Source organism: Phyllobates terribilis, unplaced genomic scaffold (assembly GCF_046119375.1).
Source record: "Phyllobates terribilis strain yellow unplaced genomic scaffold, ASM4611937v1 Scaffold_404__1_contigs__length_1715579, whole genome shotgun sequence".
Lineage (NCBI taxonomy): Eukaryota > Metazoa > Chordata > Amphibia > Anura > Dendrobatidae > Phyllobates > Phyllobates terribilis.
In genome coordinates, this window is record NW_027363164.1 from 491,111 (window position 1) to 509,574 (window position 18,464).

Here is an 18,464-nt window from a genome sequence, read left to right on the forward strand (position 1 = left end):
CTTATCTCACCACCTGTAGTTATTTAGGTGAAAGCTCCAAAATGCTTGCCTAATATGTCTGTTTATCCAAAAGGAAGTAAAAAGGGAGAGCTAGAAAGATAGCATTGCATCACATTACATGGCAATGCAATGCACAGTTGCTGAAGTTGAACCAAAATGAGCTTGTAATCTGGCTTCTGCAACTTTGAACATGAAAAATCCAATGAGGAGAAGAAAAGCAAAGCCAAAGAGTCCATCCCAAAATCCGACAAACAAGCAAAATGAACAAAAAACATTGAATTCAATTCTTTCTGATTTTAGAAACTGCATTAAAGAAGGGGTGCACCGGTCCTGGAGATACTGCAATACCAGGTCAATGCGTGGAGTGGACAGAGCAAGCTCTTTTTCCATCTCCCTGTTCTAAAAATCCATTTAATATATGGTCCCCAGATAGGGGACGTATCAGATATTAAACTGATAAGAACAGATACTACACTTGATCTTAGCCAAAAGGCCGAGAAGCGATAACCAGAATTGGTTTCAAACTACGGAGCCACCCAAGGATCCTGAAAAGTCCATTTGTGGAGATGAGCTCCTGGACTCCCGTTAAGAAGACATGTTGTCAACCTCTAGATCCCTTACATGCCTGCACTTTTCGGCTTGCTGCTGCTGCAATCCACGCGTTTTAGATCTGCATAACTCCACCTCTTTAAACACAGCACCTTCACCCCCTGCTGTTCCCACCCGCCTCAACACCGTTGGAAGGGAGGAGAACCAATTAAGGCGGGGGGTGGGGTGGAACGAGCAGCTGTCTACCCTTAGCAGGAGGGCTCCTGATTACATACCTCTCCTGCTGCTGCTGCTGGCTGTCCAGCAGCAGACTGAAGGTGGCTGCTGCTGTGCACAGGTATATAAAGGCTCAGAGCCTATTATGACACGCGCAGCCAGCGTTCCATTGCCACATTCCATCTACTGCAGGCAGGATACCTGGCTGGCTGAATGTCGCTGAGAAGCTCACAGAGACCGCCATAAGCAACAGTTTAACAGAATGCCACAGACTAATCAACCAAACTTTTTGGGTTGGGTTCTCTTTTATAGTCTGCAGGCATTAAATGAAAGAAGTCAGTGTTCCAGCAGAAGGAGACAACGTTTCAGAAAAGGCATTGTAGCAAACCAAAAAAGAAATTTTAAGCGCAGCAGAGTAACCAGCGCACATACCTGTTAGCTCAGGTGAGTTTAAAAGGCTGCTGTTGATAACAAGGGCATTTGCTAAATAGATGGTGTGTGTGCAACAATATACTGAAAGGTCAATTATATTGTGCAGCTTATCTCACCACCTGTAGTTATTTAGGTGAAAGCTCCAAAATGCTTGCCTAATATGTCTGTTTATCCAAAAGGAAGTAAAAAGGGAGAGCTAGAAAGATAGCATTGCATCACATTACATGGCAATGCAATGCACAGTTGCTGAAGTTGAACCAAAATGAGCTTGTAATCTGGCTTCTGCAACTTTGAACATGAAAAATCCAATGAGGAGAAGAAAAGCAAAGCCAAAGAGTCCATCCCAAAATCCGACAAACAAGCAAAATGAACAAAAAACATTGAATTCAATTCTTTCTGATTTTAGAAACTGCATTAAAGAAGGGGTGCACCGGTCCTGGAGATACTGCAATACCAGGTCAATGCGTGGAGTGGACAGAGCAAGCTCTTTTTCCATCTCCCTGTTCTAAAAATCCATTTAATATATGGTCCCCAGATAGGGGACGTATCAGATATTAAACTGATAAGAACAGATACTACACTTGATCTTAGCCAAAAGGCCGAGAAGCGATAACCAGAATTGGTTTCAAACTACGGAGCCACCCAAGGATCCTGAAAAGTCCATTTGTGGAGATGAGCTCCTGGACTCCCGTTAAGAAGACATGTTGTCAACCTCTAGATCCCTTACATGCCTGCACTTTTCGGCTTGCTGCTGCTGCAATCCACGCGTTTTAGATCTGCATAACTCCACCTCTTTAAACACAGCACCTTCACCCCCTGCTGTTCCCACCCGCCTCAACACCGTTGGAAGGGAGGAGAACCAATTAAGGCGGGGGGTGGGGTGGAACGAGCAGCTGTCTACCCTTAGCAGGAGGGCTCCTGATTACATACCTCTCCTGCTGCTGCTGCTACTGGCTGTCCAGCAGCAGACTGAAGGTGGCTGCTGCTGTGCACAGGTATATAAAGGCTCAGAGCCTATTATGACACGCGCAGCCAGCGTTCCATTGCCACATTCCATCTACTGCAGGCAGGATACCTGGCTGGCTGAATGTCGCTGAGAAGCTCACAGAGACCGCCATAAGCAACAGTTTAACAGAATGCCACAGACTAATCAACCAAACTTTTTGGGTTGGGTTCTCTTTTATAGTCTGCAGGCATTAAATGAAAGAAGTCAGTGTTCCAGCAGAAGGAGACAACGTTTCAGAAAAGGCATTGTAGCAAACCAAAAAAGAAATTTTAAGCGCAGCAGAGTAACCAGCGCACATATCTGTTAGCTCAGGTGAGTTTAAAAGGCTGCTGTTGATAACAAGGGCATTTGCTAAATAGATGGTGTGTGTGCAACAATATACTGAAAGGTCAATTATATTGTGCAGCTTATCTCACCACCTGTAGTTATTTAGGTGAAAGCTCCAAAATGCTTGCCTAATATGTCTGTTTATCCAAAAGGAAGTAAAAAGGGAGAGCTAGAAAGATAGCATTGCATCACATTACATGGCAATGCAATGCACAGTTGCTGAAGTTGAACCAAAATGAGCTTGTAATCTGGCTTCTGCAACTTTGAACATGAAAAATCCAATGAGGAGAAGAAAAGCAAAGCCAAAGAGTCCATCCCAAATTCCGACAAACAAGCAAAATGAACAAAAAACATTGAATTCAATTCTTTCTGATTTTAGAAACTGCATTAAAGAAGGGGTGCACCGGTCCTGGAGATACTGCAATACCAGGTCAATGCGTGGAGTGGACAGAGCAAGCTCTTTTTCCATCTCCCTGTTCTAAAAATCCATTTAATATATGGTCCCCAGATAGGGGACGTATCAGATATTAAACTGATAAGAACAGATACTACACTTGATCTTAGCCAAAAGGCCGAGAAGCGATAACCAGAATTGGTTTCAAACTACGGAGCCACCCAAGGATCCTGAAAAGTCCATTTGTGGAGATGAGCTCCTGGACTCCCGTTAAGAAGACATGTTGTCAACCTCTAGATCCCTTACATGCCTGCACTTTTCGGCTTGCTGCTGCTGCAATCCACGCGTTTTAGATCTGCATAACTCCACCTCTTTAAACACAGCACCTTCACCCCCTGCTGTTCCCACCCGCCTCAACACCGTTGGAAGGGAGGAGAACCAATTAAGGCGGGGGGTGGGGTGGAACGAGCAGCTGTCTACCCTTAGCAGGAGGGCTCCTGATTACATACCTCTCCTGCTGCTGCTGCTGCTGGCTGTCCAGCAGCAGACTGAAGGTGGCTGCTGCTGTGCACAGGTATATAAAGGCTCAGAGCCTATTATGACACGCGCAGCCAGCGTTCCATTGCCACATTCCATCTACTGCAGGCAGGATACCTGGCTGGCTGAATGTCGCTGAGAAGCTCACAGAGACCGCCATAAGCAACAGTTTAACAGAATGCCACAGACTAATCAACCAAACTTTTTGGGTTGGGTTCTCTTTTATAGTCTGCAGGCATTAAATGAAAGAAGTCAGTGTTCCAGCAGAAGGAGACAACGTTTCAGAAAAGGCATTGTAGCAAACCAAAAAAGAAATTTTAAGCGCAGCAGAGTAACCAGCGCACATACCTGTTAGCTCAGGTGAGTTTAAAAGGCTGCTGTTGATAACAAGGGCATTTGCTAAATAGATGGTGTGTGTGCAACAATATACTGAAAGGTCAATTATATTGTGCAGCTTATCTCACCACCTGTAGTTATTTAGGTGAAAGCTCCAAAATGCTTGCCTAATATGTCTGTTTATCCAAAAGGAAGTAAAAAGGGAGAGCTAGAAAGATAGCATTGCATCACATTACATGGCAATGCAATGCACAGTTGCTGAAGTTGAACCAAAATGAGCTTGTAATCTGGCTTCTGCAACTTTGAACATGAAAAATCCAATGAGGAGAAGAAAAGCAAAGCCAAAGAGTCCATCCCAAAATCCGACAAACAAGCAAAATGAACAAAAAACATTGAATTCAATTCTTTCTGATTTTAGAAACTGCATTAAAGAAGGGGTGCACCGGTCCTGGAGATACTGCAATACCAGGTCAATGCGTGGAGTGGACAGAGCAAGCTCTTTTTCCATCTCCCTGTTCTAAAAATCCATTTAATATATGGTCCCCAGATAGGGGACGTATCAGATATTAAACTGATAAGAACAGATACTACACTTGATCTTAGCCAAAAGGCCGAGAAGCGATAACCAGAATTGGTTTCAAACTACGGAGCCACCCAAGGATCCTGAAAAGTCCATTTGTGGAGATGAGCTCCTGGACTCCCGTTAAGAAGACATGTTGTCAACCTCTAGATCCCTTACATGCCTGCACTTTTCGGCTTGCTGCTGCTGCAATCCACGCGTTTTAGATCTGCATAACTCCACCTCTTTAAACACAGCACCTTCACCCCCTGCTGTTCCCACCCGCCTCAACACCGTTGGAAGGGAGGAGAACCAATTAAGGTGGGGGGTGGGGTGGAACGAGCAGCTGTCTACCCTTAGCAGGAGGGCTCCTGATTACATACCTCTCCTGCTGCTGCTGCTGCTGGCTGTCCAGCAGCAGACTGAAGGTGGCTGCTGCTGTGCACAGGTATATAAAGGCTCAGAGCCTATTATGACTCGCGCAGCCAGCGTTCCATTGCCACATTCCATCTACTGCAGGCAGGATACCTGGCTGGCTGAATGTCGCTGAGAAGCTCACAGAGACCGCCATAAGCAACAGTTTAACAGAATGCCACAGACTAATCAACCAAACTTTTTGGGTTGGGTTCTCTTTTATAGTCTGCAGGCATTAAATGAAAGAAGTCAGTGTTCCAGCAGAAGGAGACAACGTTTCAGAAAAGGCATTGTAGCAAACCAAAAAAGAAATTTTAAGCGCAGCAGAGTAACCAGCGCACATACCTGTTAGCTCAGGTGAGTTTAAAAGGCTGCTGTTGATAACAAGGGCATTTGCTAAATAGATGGTGTGTGTGCAACAATATACTGAAAGGTCAATTATATTGTGCAGCTTATCTCACCACCTGTAGTTATTTAGGTGAAAGCTCCAAAATGCTTGCCTAATATGTCTGTTTATCCAAAAGGAAGTAAAAAGGGAGAGCTAGAAAGATAGCATTGCATCACATTACATGGCAATGCAATGCACAGTTGCTGAAGTTGAACCAAAATGAGCTTGTAATCTGGCTTCTGCAACTTTGAACATGAAAAATCCAATGAGGAGAAGAAAAGCAAAGCCAAAGAGTCCATCCCAAAATCCGACAAACAAGCAAAATGAACAAAAAACATTGAATTCAATTCTTTCTGATTTTAGAAACTGCATTAAAGAAGGGGTGCACCGGTCCTGGAGATACTGCAATACCAGGTCAATGCGTGGAGTGGACAGAGCAAGCTCTTTTTCCATCTCCCTGTTCTAAAAATCCATTTAATATATGGTCCCCAGATAGGGGACGTATCAGATATTAAACTGATAAGAACAGATACTACACTTGATCTTAGCCAAAAGGCCGAGAAGCGATAACCAGAATTGGTTTCAAACTACGGAGCCACCCAAGGATCCTGAAAAGTCCATTTGTGGAGATGAGCTCCTGGACTCCCGTTAAGAAGACATGTTGTCAACCTCTAGATCCCTTACATGCCTGCACTTTTCGGCTTGCTGCTGCTGCAATCCACGCGTTTTAGATCTGCATAACTCCACCTCTTTAAACACAGCACCTTCACCCCCTGCTGTTCCCACCCGCCTCAACACCGTTGGAAGGGAGGAGAACCAATTAAGGCGGGGGGTGGGGTGGAACGAGCAGCTGTCTACCCTTAGCAGGAGGGCTCCTGATTACATACCTCTCCTGCTGCTGCTGCTGCTGGCTGTCCAGCAGCAGACTGAAGGTGGCTGCTGCTGTGCACAGGTATATAAAGGCTCAGAGCCTATTATGACACGCGCAGCCAGCGTTCCATTGCCACATTCCATCTACTGCAGGCAGGATACCTGGCTGGCTGAATGTCGCTGAGAAGCTCACAGAGACCGCCATAAGCAACAGTTTAACAGAATGCCACAGACTAATCAACCAAACTTTTTGGGTTGGGTTCTCTTTTATAGTCTGCAGGCATTAAATGAAAGAAGTCAGTGTTCCAGCAGAAGGAGACAACGTTTCAGAAAAGGCATTGTAGCAAACCAAAAAAGAAATTTTAAGCGCAGCAGAGTAACCAGCGCACATACCTGTTAGCTCAGGTGAGTTTAAAAGGCTGCTGTTGATAACAAGGGTATTTGCTAAATAGATGGTGTGTGTGCAACAATATACTGAAAGGTCAATTATATTGTGCAGCTTATCTCACCACCTGTAGTTATTTAGGTGAAAGCTCCAAAATGCTTGCCTAATATGTCTGTTTATCCAAAAGGAAGTAAAAAGGGAGAGCTAGAAAGATAGCATTGCATCACATTACATGGCAATGCAATGCACAGTTGCTGAAGTTGAACCAAAATGAGCTTGTAATCTGGCTTCTGCAACTTTGAACATGAAAAATCCAATGAGGAGAAGAAAAGCAAAGCCAAAGAGTCCATCCCAAAATCCGACAAACAAGCAAAATGAACAAAAAACATTGAATTCAATTCTTTCTGATTTTAGAAACTGCATTAAAGAAGGGGTGCACCGGTCCTGGAGATACTGCAATACCAGGTCAATGCGTGGAGTGGACAGAGCAAGCTCTTTTTCCATCTCCCTGTTCTAAAAATCCATTTAATATATGGTCCCCAGATAGGGGACGTATCAGATATTAAACTGATAAGAACAGATACTACACTTGATCTTAGCCAAAAGGCCGAGAAGCGATAACCAGAATTGGTTTCAAACTACGGAGCCACCCAAGGATCCTGAAAAGTCCATTTGTGGAGATGAGCTCCTGGACTCCCGTTAAGAAGACATGTTGTCAACCTCTAGATCCCTTACATGCCTGCACTTTTCGGCTTGCTGCTGCTGCAATCCACGCGTTTTAGATCTGCATAACTCCACCTCTTTAAACACAGCACCTTCACCCCCTGCTGTTCCCACCCGCCTCAACACCGTTGGAAGGGAGGAGAACCAATTAAGGCGGGGGGTGGGGTGGAACGAGCAGCTGTCTACCCTTAGCAGGAGGGCTCCTGATTACATACCTCTCCTGCTGCTGCTGCTGCTGGCTGTCCAGCAGCAGACTGAAGGTGGCTGCTGCTGTGCACAGGTATATAAAGGCTCAGAGCCTATTATGACACGCGCAGCCAGCGTTCCATTGCCACATTCCATCTACTGCAGGCAGGATACCTGGCTGGCTGAATGTCGCTGAGAAGCTCACAGAGACCGCCATAAGCAACAGTTTAACAGAATGCCACAGACTAATCAACCAAACTTTTTGGGTTAGGTTCTCTTTTATAGTCTGCAGGCATTAAATGAAAGAAGTCAGTGTTCCAGCAGAAGGAGACAACGTTTCAGAAAAGGCATTGTAGCAAACCAAAAAAGAAATTTTAAGCGCAGCAGAGTAACCAGCGCACATACCTGTTAGCTCAGGTGAGTTTAAAAGGCTGCTGTTGATAACAAGGGCATTTGCTAAATAGATGGTGTGTGTGCAACAATATACTGAAAGGTCAATTATATTGTGCAGCTTATCTCACCACCTGTAGTTATTTAGGTGAAAGCTCCAAAATGCTTGCCTAATATGTCTGTTTATCCAAAAGGAAGTAAAAAGGGAGAGCTAGAAAGATAGCATTGCATCACATTACATGGCAATGCAATGCACAGTTGCTGAAGTTGAACCAAAATGAGCTTGTAATCTGGCTTCTGCAACTTTGAACATGAAAAATCCAATGAGGAGAAGAAAAGCAAAGCCAAAGAGTCCATCCCAAAATCCGACAAACAAGCAAAATGAACAAAAAACATTGAATTCAATTCTTTCTGATTTTAGAAACTGCATTAAAGAAGGGGTGCACCGGTCCTGGAGATACTGCAATACCAGGTCAATGCGTGGAGTGGACAGAGCAAGCTCTTTTTCCATCTCCCTGTTCTAAAAATCCATTTAATATATGGTCCCCAGATAGGGGACGTATCAGATATTAAACTGATAAGAACAGATACTACACTTGATCTTAGCCAAAAGGCCGAGAAGCGATAACCAGAATTGGTTTCAAACTACGGAGCCACCCAAGGATCCTGAAAAGTCCATTTGTGGAGATGAGCTCCTGGACTCCCGTTAAGAAGACATGTTGTCAACCTCTAGATCCCTTACATGCCTGCACTTTTCGGCTTGCTGCTGCTGCAATCCACGCGTTTTAGATCTGCATAACTCCACCTCTTTAAACACAGCACCTTCACCCCCTGCTGTTCCCACCCGCCTCAACACCGTTGGAAGGGAGGAGAACCAATTAAGGCGGGGGGTGGGGTGGAACGAGCAGCTGTCTACCCTTAGCAGGAGGGCTCCTGATTACATACCTCTCCTGCTGCTGCTGCTGGCTGTCCAGCAGCAGACTGAAGGTGGCTGCTGCTGTGCACAGGTATATAAAGGCTCAGAGCCTATTATGACACGCGCAGCCAGCGTTCCATTGCCACATTCCATCTACTGCAGGCAGGATACCTGGCTGGCTGAATGTCGCTGAGAAGCTCACAGAGACCGCCATAAGCAACAGTTTAACAGAATGCCACAGACTAATCAACCAAACTTTTTGGGTTGGGTTCTCTTTTATAGTCTGCAGGCATTAAATGAAAGAAGTCAGTGTTCCAGCAGAAGGAGACAACGTTTCAGAAAAGGCATTGTAGCAAACCAAAAAAGAAATTTTAAGCGCAGCAGAGTAACCAGCGCACATACCTGTTAGCTCAGGTGAGTTTAAAAGGCTGCTGTTGATAACAAGGGCATTTGCTAAATAGATGGTGTGTGTGCAACAATATACTGAAAGGTCAATTATATTGTGCAGCTTATCTCACCACCTGTAGTTATTTAGGTGAAAGCTCCAAAATGCTTGCCTAATATGTCTGTTTATCCAAAAGGAAGTAAAAAGGGAGAGCTAGAAAGATAGCATTGCATCACATTACATGGCAATGCAATGCACAGTTGCTGAAGTTGAACCAAAATGAGCTTGTAATCTGGCTTCTGCAACTTTGAACATGAAAAATCCAATGAGGAGAAGAAAAGCAAAGCCAAAGAGTCCATCCCAAAATCCGACAAACAAGCAAAATGAACAAAAAACATTGAATTCAATTCTTTCTGATTTTAGAAACTGCATTAAAGAAGGGGTGCACCGGTCCTGGAGATACTGCAATACCAGGTCAATGCGTGGAGTGGACAGAGCAAGCTCTTTTTCCATCTCCCTGTTCTAAAAATCCATTTAATATATGGTCCCCAGATAGGGGACGTATCAGATATTAAACTGATAAGAACAGATACTACACTTGATCTTAGCCAAAAGGCCGAGAAGCGATAACCAGAATTGGTTTCAAACTACGGAGCCACCCAAGGATCCTGAAAAGTCCATTTGTGGAGATGAGCTCCTGGACTCCCGTTAAGAAGACATGTTGTCAACCTCTAGATCCCTTACATGCCTGCACTTTTCGGCTTGCTGCTGCTGCAATCCACGCGTTTTAGATCTGCATAACTCCACCTCTTTAAACACAGCACCTTCACCCCCTGCTGTTCCCACCCGCCTCAACACCGTTGGAAGGGAGGAGAACCAATTAAGGCGGGGGGTGGGGTGGAACGAGCAGCTGTCTACCCTTAGCAGGAGGGCTCCTGATTACATACCTCTCCTGCTGCTGCTGCTACTGGCTGTCCAGCAGCAGACTGAAGGTGGCTGCTGCTGTGCACAGGTATATAAAGGCTCAGAGCCTATTATGACACGCGCAGCCAGCGTTCCATTGCCACATTCCATCTACTGCAGGCAGGATACCTGGCTGGCTGAATGTCGCTGAGAAGCTCACAGAGACCGCCATAAGCAACAGTTTAACAGAATGCCACAGACTAATCAACCAAACTTTTTGGGTTGGGTTCTCTTTTATAGTCTGCAGGCATTAAATGAAAGAAGTCAGTGTTCCAGCAGAAGGAGACAACGTTTCAGAAAAGGCATTGTAGCAAACCAAAAAAGAAATTTTAAGCGCAGCAGAGTAACCAGCGCACATATCTGTTAGCTCAGGTGAGTTTAAAAGGCTGCTGTTGATAACAAGGGCATTTGCTAAATAGATGGTGTGTGTGCAACAATATACTGAAAGGTCAATTATATTGTGCAGCTTATCTCACCACCTGTAGTTATTTAGGTGAAAGCTCCAAAATGCTTGCCTAATATGTCTGTTTATCCAAAAGGAAGTAAAAAGGGAGAGCTAGAAAGATAGCATTGCATCACATTACATGGCAATGCAATGCACAGTTGCTGAAGTTGAACCAAAATGAGCTTGTAATCTGGCTTCTGCAACTTTGAACATGAAAAATCCAATGAGGAGAAGAAAAGCAAAGCCAAAGAGTCCATCCCAAAATCCGACAAACAAGCAAAATGAACAAAAAACATTGAATTCAATTCTTTCTGATTTTAGAAACTGCATTAAAGAAGGGGTGCACCGGTCCTGGAGATACTGCAATACCAGGTCAATGCGTGGAGTGGACAGAGCAAGCTCTTTTTCCATCTCCCTGTTCTAAAAATCCATTTAATATATGGTCCCCAGATAGGGGACGTATCAGATATTAAACTGATAAGAACAGATACTACACTTGATCTTAGCCAAAAGGCCGAGAAGCGATAACCAGAATTGGTTTCAAACTACGGAGCCACCCAAGGATCCTGAAAAGTCCATTTGTGGAGATGAGCTCCTGGACTCCCGTTAAGAAGACATGTTGTCAACCTCTAGATCCCTTACATGCCTGCACTTTTCGGCTTGCTGCTGCTGCAATCCACGCGTTTTAGATCTGCATAACTCCACCTCTTTAAACACAGCACCTTCACCCCCTGCTGTTCCCACCCGCCTCAACACCGTTGGAAGGGAGGAGAACCAATTAAGGCGGGGGGTGGGGTGGAACGAGCAGCTGTCTACCCTTAGCAGGAGGGCTCCTGATTACATACCTCTCCTGCTGCTGCTGCTGGCTGTCCAGCAGCAGACTGAAGGTGGCTGCTGCTGTGCACAGGTATATAAAGGCTCAGAGCCTATTATGACACGCGCAGCCAGCGTTCCATTGCCACATTCCATCTACTGCAGGCAGGATACCTGGCTGGCTGAATGTCGCTGAGAAGCTCACAGAGACCGCCATAAGCAACAGTTTAACAGAATGCCACAGACTAATCAACCAAACTTTTTGGGTTGGGTTCTCTTTTATAGTCTGCAGGCATTAAATGAAAGAAGTCAGTGTTCCAGCAGAAGGAGACAACGTTTCAGAAAAGGCATTGTAGCAAACCAAAAAAGAAATTTTAAGCGCAGCAGAGTAACCAGCGCACATACCTGTTAGCTCAGGTGAGTTTAAAAGGCTGCTGTTGATAACAAGGGCATTTGCTAAATAGATGGTGTGTGTGCAACAATATACTGAAAGGTCAATTATATTGTGCAGCTTATCTCACCACCTGTAGTTATTTAGGTGAAAGCTCCAAAATGCTTGCCTAATATGTCTGTTTATCCAAAAGGAAGTAAAAAGGGAGAGCTAGAAAGATAGCATTGCATCACATTACATGGCAATGCAATGCACAGTTGCTGAAGTTGAACCAAAATGAGCTTGTAATCTGGCTTCTGCAACTTTGAACATGAAAAATCCAATGAGGAGAAGAAAAGCAAAGCCAAAGAGTCCATCCCAAAATCCGACAAACAAGCAAAATGAACAAAAAACATTGAATTCAATTCTTTCTGATTTTAGAAACTGCATTAAAGAAGGGGTGCACCGGTCCTGGAGATACTGCAATACCAGGTCAATGCGTGGAGTGGACAGAGCAAGCTCTTTTTCCATCTCCCTGTTCTAAAAATCCATTTAATATATGGTCCCCAGATAGGGGACGTATCAGATATTAAACTGATAAGAACAGATACTACACTTGATCTTAGCCAAAAGGCCGAGAAGCGATAACCAGAATTGGTTTCAAACTACGGAGCCACCCAAGGATCCTGAAAAGTCCATTTGTGGAGATGAGCTCCTGGACTCCCGTTAAGAAGACATGTTGTCAACCTCTAGATCCCTTACATGCCTGCACTTTTCGGCTTGCTGCTGCTGCAATCCACGCGTTTTAGATCTGCATAACTCCACCTCTTTAAACACAGCACCTTCACCCCCTGCTGTTCCCACCCGCCTCAACACCGTTGGAAGGGAGGAGAACCAATTAAGGCGGGGGGTGGGGTGGAACGAGCAGCTGTCTACCCTTAGCAGGAGGGCTCCTGATTACATACCTCTCCTGCTGCTGCTGCTACTGGCTGTCCAGCAGCAGACTGAAGGTGGCTGCTGCTGTGCACAGGTATATAAAGGCTCAGAGCCTATTATGACACGCGCAGCCAGCGTTCCATTGCCACATTCCATCTACTGCAGGCAGGATACCTGGCTGGCTGAATGTCGCTGAGAAGCTCACAGAGACCGCCATAAGCAACAGTTTAACAGAATGCCACAGACTAATCAACCAAACTTTTTGGGTTGGGTTCTCTTTCATAGTCTGCAGGCATTAAATGAAAGAAGTCAGTGTTCCAGCAGAAGGAGACAACGTTTCAGAAAAGGCATTGTAGCAAACCAAAAAAGAAATTTTAAGCGCAGCAGAGTAACCAGCGCACATATCTGTTAGCTCAGGTGAGTTTAAAAGGCTGCTGTTGATAACAAGGGCATTTGCTAAATAGATGGTGTGTGTGCAACAATATACTGAAAGGTCAATTATATTGTGCAGCTTATCTCACCACCTGTAGTTATTTAGGTGAAAGCTCCAAAATGCTTGCCTAATATGTCTGTTTATCCAAAAGGAAGTAAAAAGGGAGAGCTAGAAAGATAGCATTGCATCACATTACATGGCAATGCAATGCACAGTTGCTGAAGTTGAACCAAAATGAGCTTGTAATCTGGCTTCTGCAACTTTGAACATGAAAAATCCAATGAGGAGAAGAAAAGCAAAGCCAAAGAGTCCATCCCAAATTCCGTACAAACAAGCAAAATGAACAAAAAACATTGAATTCAATTCTTTCTGATTTTAGAAACTGCATTAAAGAAGGGGTGCACCGGTCCTGGAGATACTGCAATACCAGGTCAATGCGTGGAGTGGACAGAGCAAGCTCTTTTTCCATCTCCCTGTTCTAAAAATCCATTTAATATATGGTCCCCAGATAGGGGACGTATCAGATATTAAACTGATAAGAACAGATACTACACTTGATCTTAGCCAAAAGGCCGAGAAGCGATAACCAGAATTGGTTTCAAACTACGGAGCCACCCAAGGATCCTGAAAAGTCCATTTGTGGAGATGAGCTCCTGGACTCCCGTTAAGAAGACATGTTGTCAACCTCTAGATCCCTTACATGCCTGCACTTTTCGGCTTGCTGCTGCTGCAATCCACGCGTTTTAGATCTGCATAACTCCACCTCTTTAAACACAGCACCTTCACCCCCTGCTGTTCCCACCCGCCTCAACACCGTTGGAAGGGAGGAGAACCAATTAAGGCGGGGGGTGGGGTGGAACGAGCAGCTGTCTACCCTTAGCAGGAGGGCTCCTGATTACATACCTCTCCTGCTGCTGCTGCTACTGGCTGTCCAGCAGCAGACTGAAGGTGGCTGCTGCTGTGCACAGGTATATAAAGGCTCAGAGCCTATTATGACACGCGCAGCCAGCGTTCCATTGCCACATTCCATCTACTGCAGGCAGGATACCTGGCTGGCTGAATGTCGCTGAGAAGCTCACAGAGACCGCCATAAGCAACAGTTTAACAGAATGCCACAGACTAATCAACCAAACTTTTTGGGTTGGGTTCTCTTTTATAGTCTGCAGGCATTAAATGAAAGAAGTCAGTGTTCCAGCAGAAGGAGACAACGTTTCAGAAAAGGCATTGTAGCAAACCAAAAAAGAAATTTTAAGCGCAGCAGAGTAACCAGCGCACATACCTGTTAGCTCAGGTGAGTTTAAAAGGCTGCTGTTGATAACAAGGGCATTTGCTAAATAGATGGTGTGTGTGCAACAATATACTGAAAGGTCAATTATATTGTGCAGCTTATCTCACCACCTGTAGTTATTTAGGTGAAAGCTCCAAAATGCTTGCCTAATATGTCTGTTTATCCAAAAGGAAGTAAAAAGGGAGAGCTAGAAAGATAGCATTGCATCACATTACATGGCAATGCAATGCACAGTTGCTGAAGTTGAACCAAAATGAGCTTGTAATCTGGCTTCTGCAACTTTGAACATGAAAAATCCAATGAGGAGAAGAAAAGCAAAGCCAAAGAGTCCATCCCAAAATCCGACAAACAAGCAAAATGAACAAAAAACATTGAATTCAATTCTTTCTGATTTTAGAAACTGCATTAAAGAAGGGGTGCACCGGTCCTGGAGATACTGCAATACCAGGTCAATGCGTGGAGTGGACAGAGCAAGCTCTTTTTCCATCTCCCTGTTCTAAAAATCCATTTAATATATGGTCCCCAGATAGGGGACGTATCAGATATTAAACTGATAAGAACAGATACTACACTTGATCTTAGCCAAAAGGCCGAGAAGCGATAACCAGAATTGGTTTCAAACTACGGAGCCACCCAAGGATCCTGAAAAGTCCATTTGTGGAGATGAGCTCCTGGACTCCCGTTAAGAAGACATGTTGTCAACCTCTAGATCCCTTACATGCCTGCACTTTTCGGCTTGCTGCTGCTGCAATCCACGCGTTTTAGATCTGCATAACTCCACCTCTTTAAACACAGCACCTTCACCCCCTGCTGTTCCCACCCGCCTCAACACCGTTGGATGGCAGGAGAACCAATTAAGGCGGGGGGTGGGGTGGAACGAGCAGCTGTCTACCCTTAGCAGGAGGGCTCCTGATTACATACCTCTCCTGCTGCTGCTGCTGCTGGCTGTCCAGCAGCAGACTGAAGGTGGCTGCTGCTGTGCACAGGTATATAAAGGCTCAGAGCCTATTATGACACGCGCAGCCAGCGTTCCATTGCCACATTCCATCTACTGCAGGCAGGATACCTGGCTGGCTGAATGTCGCTGAGAAGCTCACAGAGACCGCCATAATCAACAGTTTAACAGAATGCCACAGACTAATCAACCAAACTTTTTGGGTTGGGTTCTCTTTTATAGTCTGCAGGCATTAAATGAAAGAAGTCAGTGTTCCAGCAGAAGGAGACAACGTTTCAGAAAAGGCATTGTAGCAAACCAAAAAAGAAATTTTAAGCGCAGCAGAGTAACCAGCGCACATACCTGTTAGCTCAGGTGAGTTTAAAAGGCTGCTGTTGATAACAAGGGCATTTGCTAAATAGATGGTGTGTGTGCAACAATATACTGAAAGGTCAATTATATTGTGCAGCTTATCTCACCACCTGTAGTTATTTAGGTGAAAGCTCCAAAATGCTTGCCTAATATGTCTGTTTATCCAAAAGGAAGTAAAAAGGGAGAGCTAGAAAGATAGCATTGCATCACATTACATGGCAATGCAATGCACAGTTGCTGAAGTTGAACCAAAATGAGCTTGTAATCTGGCTTCTGCAACTTTGAACATGAAAAATAAAATAAGGAGAAGAAAAGCAAAGCCAAAGAGTCCATCCCAAAATCCGACAAACAAGCAAAATGAACAAAAAACATTGAATTCAATTCTTTCTGATTTTAGAAACTGCATTAAAGAAGGGGTGCACCGGTCCTGGAGATACTGCAATACCAGGTCAATGGGTGGAGTGGACAGAGCAAGCTCTTTTTCCATCTCCCTGTTCTAAAAATCCATTTAATATATGGTCCCCAGATAGGGGATGTATCAGATATTAAACTGATAAGAACAGATACTACACTTGATCTTAGCCAAAAGGCCGAGAAGCGATAACCAGAATTGGTTTCAAACTACGGAGCCACCCAAGGATCCTGAAAAGTCCATTTGTGGAGATGAGCTCCTGGACTCCCGTTAAGAAGACATGTTGTCAACCTCTAGATCCCTTACATGCCTGCACTTTTCGGCTTGCTGCTGCTGCAATCCACGCGTTTTAGATCTGCATAACTCCACCTCTTTAAACACAGCACCTTCACCCCCTGCTGTTCCCACCCGCCTCAACACCGTTGGAAGGGAGGAGAACCAATTAAGGCGGGGGGTGGGGTGGAACGAGCAGCTGTCTACCCTTAGCAGGAGGGCTCCTGATTACATACCTCTCCTGCTGCTGCTGCTGCTGGCTGTCCAGCAGCAGACTGAAGGTGGTTGCTGCTGTGCACAGGTATATAAAGGCTCAGAGCCTATTATGACACGCGCAGCCAGCGTTCCATTGCCACATTCCATCTACTGCAGGCAGGATACCTGGCTGGCTGAATGTCGCTGAGAAGCTCACAGAGACCGCCATAAGCAACAGTTTAACAGAATGCCACAGACTAATCAACCAAACTTTTTGGGTTGGGTTCTCTTTTATAGTCTGCAGGCATTAAATGAAAGAAGTCAGTGTTCCAGCAGAAGGAGACAACGTTTCAGAAAAGGCATTGTAGCAAACCAAAAAAGAAATTTTAAGCGCAGCAGAGTAACCAGCGCACATACCTGTTAGCTCAGGTGAGTTTAAAAGGCTGCTGTTGATAACAAGGGCATTTGCTAAATAGATGGTGTGTGTGCAACAATATACTGAAAGGTCAATTATATTGTGCAGCTTATTTCACCACCTGTAGTTATTTAGGTGAAAGCTCCAAAATGCTTGCCTAATATGTCTGTTTATCCAAAAGGAAGTAAAAAGGGAGAGCTAGAAAGATAGCATTGCATCACATTACATGGCAATGCAATGCACAGTTGCTGAAGTTGAACCAAAATGAGCTTGTAATCTGGCTTCTGCAACTTTGAACATGAAAAATCCAATGAGGAGAAGAAAAGCAAAGCCAAAGAGTCCATCCCAAAATCCGACAAACAAGCAAAATGAACAAAAAACATTGAATTCAATTCTTTCTGATTTTAGAAACTGCATTAAAGAAGGGGTGCACCGGTCCTGGAGATACTGCAATACCAGGTCAATGGGTGGAGTGGACAGAGCAAGCTCTGTTTCCATCTCCCTGTTCTAAAAATCCATTTAATATATGGTCCCCAGATAGGGGACGTATCAGATATTAAACTGATAAGAACAGATACTACACTTGATCTTAGCCAAAAGGCCGAGAAGCGATAACCAGAATTGGTTTCAAACTACGGAGCCACCCAAGGATCCTGAAAAGTCCATTTGTGGAGATGAGCTCCTGGACTCCCGTTAAGAAGACATGTTGTCAACCTCTAGATCCCTTACATGCCTGCACTTTTCGGCTTGCTGCTGCTGCAATCCACGCGTTTTAGATCTGCATAACTCCACCTCTTTAAACACAGCACCTTCACCCCCTGCTGTTCCCACCCGCCTCAACACCGTTGGAAGGGAGGAGAACCAATTAAGGCGGGGGGTGGGGTGGAACGAGCAGCTGTCTACCCTTAGCAGGAGGGCTCCTGATTACATACCTCTCCTGCTGCTGCTGCTGCTGGCTGTCCAGCAGCAGACTGAAGGTGGCTGCTGCTGTGCACAGGTATATAAAGGCTCAGAGCCTATTATGACACGCGCAGCCAGCGTTCCATTGCCACATTCCATCTACTGCAGGCAGGATACCTGGCTGGCTGAATGTCGCTGAGAAGCTCACAGAGACCGCCATATGCAACAGTTTAACAGAATGCCACAGACTAATCAACCAAACTTTTTGGGTTGGGTTCTCTTTTATAGTCTGCAGGCATTAAATGAAAGAAGTCAGTGTTCCAGCAGAAGGAGACAACGTTTCAGAAAAGGCATTGTAGCAAACCAAAAAAGAAATTTTAAGCGCAGCAGAGTAACCAGCGCACATACCTGTTAGCTCAGGTGAGTTTAAAAGGCTGCTGTTGATAACAAGGGCATTTGCTAAATAGATGGTGTGTGTGCAACAATATACTGAAAGGTCAATTATATTGTGCAGCTTATCTCACCACCTGTAGTTATTTAGGTGAAAGCTCCAAAATGCTTGCCTAATATGTCTGTTTATCCAAAAGGAAGTAAAAAGGGAGAGCTAGAAAGATAGCATTGCATCACATTACATGGCAATGCAATGCACAGTTGCTGAAGTTGAACCAAAATGAGCTTGTAATCTGGCTTCTGCAACTTTGA

At 44.8% G+C, this 18,464-nt stretch overlaps 14 non-coding genes across 14 annotated transcripts; all 14 read right to left on the reverse strand.

Annotated features, from left to right (window-relative positions):
- Nucleotides 1-314: 314 nt before the first annotated feature.
- LOC141225295 (U2 spliceosomal RNA) lies at nucleotides 315-505 on the reverse strand. The gene has a single exon (XR_012292571.1). It is a non-coding gene; the product is annotated as a U2 spliceosomal RNA (small nuclear RNA).
- A 1,112-nt stretch (nucleotides 506-1,617) lies between these two features.
- Nucleotides 1,618-1,808, reverse strand: LOC141225296 (U2 spliceosomal RNA). The gene has a single exon (XR_012292572.1). It is a non-coding gene; the product is annotated as a U2 spliceosomal RNA (small nuclear RNA).
- A 1,115-nt stretch (nucleotides 1,809-2,923) lies between these two features.
- LOC141225297 (U2 spliceosomal RNA) lies at nucleotides 2,924-3,114 on the reverse strand. Its single transcript, XR_012292573.1, has one exon. It is a non-coding gene; the product is annotated as a U2 spliceosomal RNA (small nuclear RNA).
- Nucleotides 3,115-4,229: 1,115 nt separating this feature from the next.
- LOC141225299 (U2 spliceosomal RNA) lies at nucleotides 4,230-4,420 on the reverse strand. Its single transcript, XR_012292574.1, has one exon. It is a non-coding gene; the product is annotated as a U2 spliceosomal RNA (small nuclear RNA).
- Nucleotides 4,421-5,535: 1,115 nt separating this feature from the next.
- On the reverse strand, nucleotides 5,536-5,726 carry LOC141225300 (U2 spliceosomal RNA). The gene has a single exon (XR_012292575.1). It is a non-coding gene; the product is annotated as a U2 spliceosomal RNA (small nuclear RNA).
- A 1,115-nt stretch (nucleotides 5,727-6,841) lies between these two features.
- On the reverse strand, nucleotides 6,842-7,032 carry LOC141225301 (U2 spliceosomal RNA). The gene has a single exon (XR_012292576.1). It is a non-coding gene; the product is annotated as a U2 spliceosomal RNA (small nuclear RNA).
- A 1,115-nt stretch (nucleotides 7,033-8,147) lies between these two features.
- On the reverse strand, nucleotides 8,148-8,338 carry LOC141225303 (U2 spliceosomal RNA). Its single transcript, XR_012292578.1, has one exon. It is a non-coding gene; the product is annotated as a U2 spliceosomal RNA (small nuclear RNA).
- A 1,112-nt stretch (nucleotides 8,339-9,450) lies between these two features.
- Nucleotides 9,451-9,641, reverse strand: LOC141225304 (U2 spliceosomal RNA). Its single transcript, XR_012292579.1, has one exon. It is a non-coding gene; the product is annotated as a U2 spliceosomal RNA (small nuclear RNA).
- Nucleotides 9,642-10,756: 1,115 nt separating this feature from the next.
- LOC141225305 (U2 spliceosomal RNA) lies at nucleotides 10,757-10,947 on the reverse strand. Its single transcript, XR_012292580.1, has one exon. It is a non-coding gene; the product is annotated as a U2 spliceosomal RNA (small nuclear RNA).
- A 1,112-nt stretch (nucleotides 10,948-12,059) lies between these two features.
- On the reverse strand, nucleotides 12,060-12,250 carry LOC141225306 (U2 spliceosomal RNA). Its single transcript, XR_012292581.1, has one exon. It is a non-coding gene; the product is annotated as a U2 spliceosomal RNA (small nuclear RNA).
- Nucleotides 12,251-13,366: 1,116 nt separating this feature from the next.
- LOC141225307 (U2 spliceosomal RNA) lies at nucleotides 13,367-13,557 on the reverse strand. The gene has a single exon (XR_012292582.1). It is a non-coding gene; the product is annotated as a U2 spliceosomal RNA (small nuclear RNA).
- A 1,115-nt stretch (nucleotides 13,558-14,672) lies between these two features.
- LOC141225308 (U2 spliceosomal RNA) lies at nucleotides 14,673-14,863 on the reverse strand. The gene has a single exon (XR_012292583.1). It is a non-coding gene; the product is annotated as a U2 spliceosomal RNA (small nuclear RNA).
- A 1,115-nt stretch (nucleotides 14,864-15,978) lies between these two features.
- LOC141225608 (U2 spliceosomal RNA) lies at nucleotides 15,979-16,169 on the reverse strand. Its single transcript, XR_012292879.1, has one exon. It is a non-coding gene; the product is annotated as a U2 spliceosomal RNA (small nuclear RNA).
- A 1,115-nt stretch (nucleotides 16,170-17,284) lies between these two features.
- On the reverse strand, nucleotides 17,285-17,475 carry LOC141225585 (U2 spliceosomal RNA). Its single transcript, XR_012292856.1, has one exon. It is a non-coding gene; the product is annotated as a U2 spliceosomal RNA (small nuclear RNA).
- Between the last annotated feature and the right edge of the window lie 989 nt (nucleotides 17,476-18,464).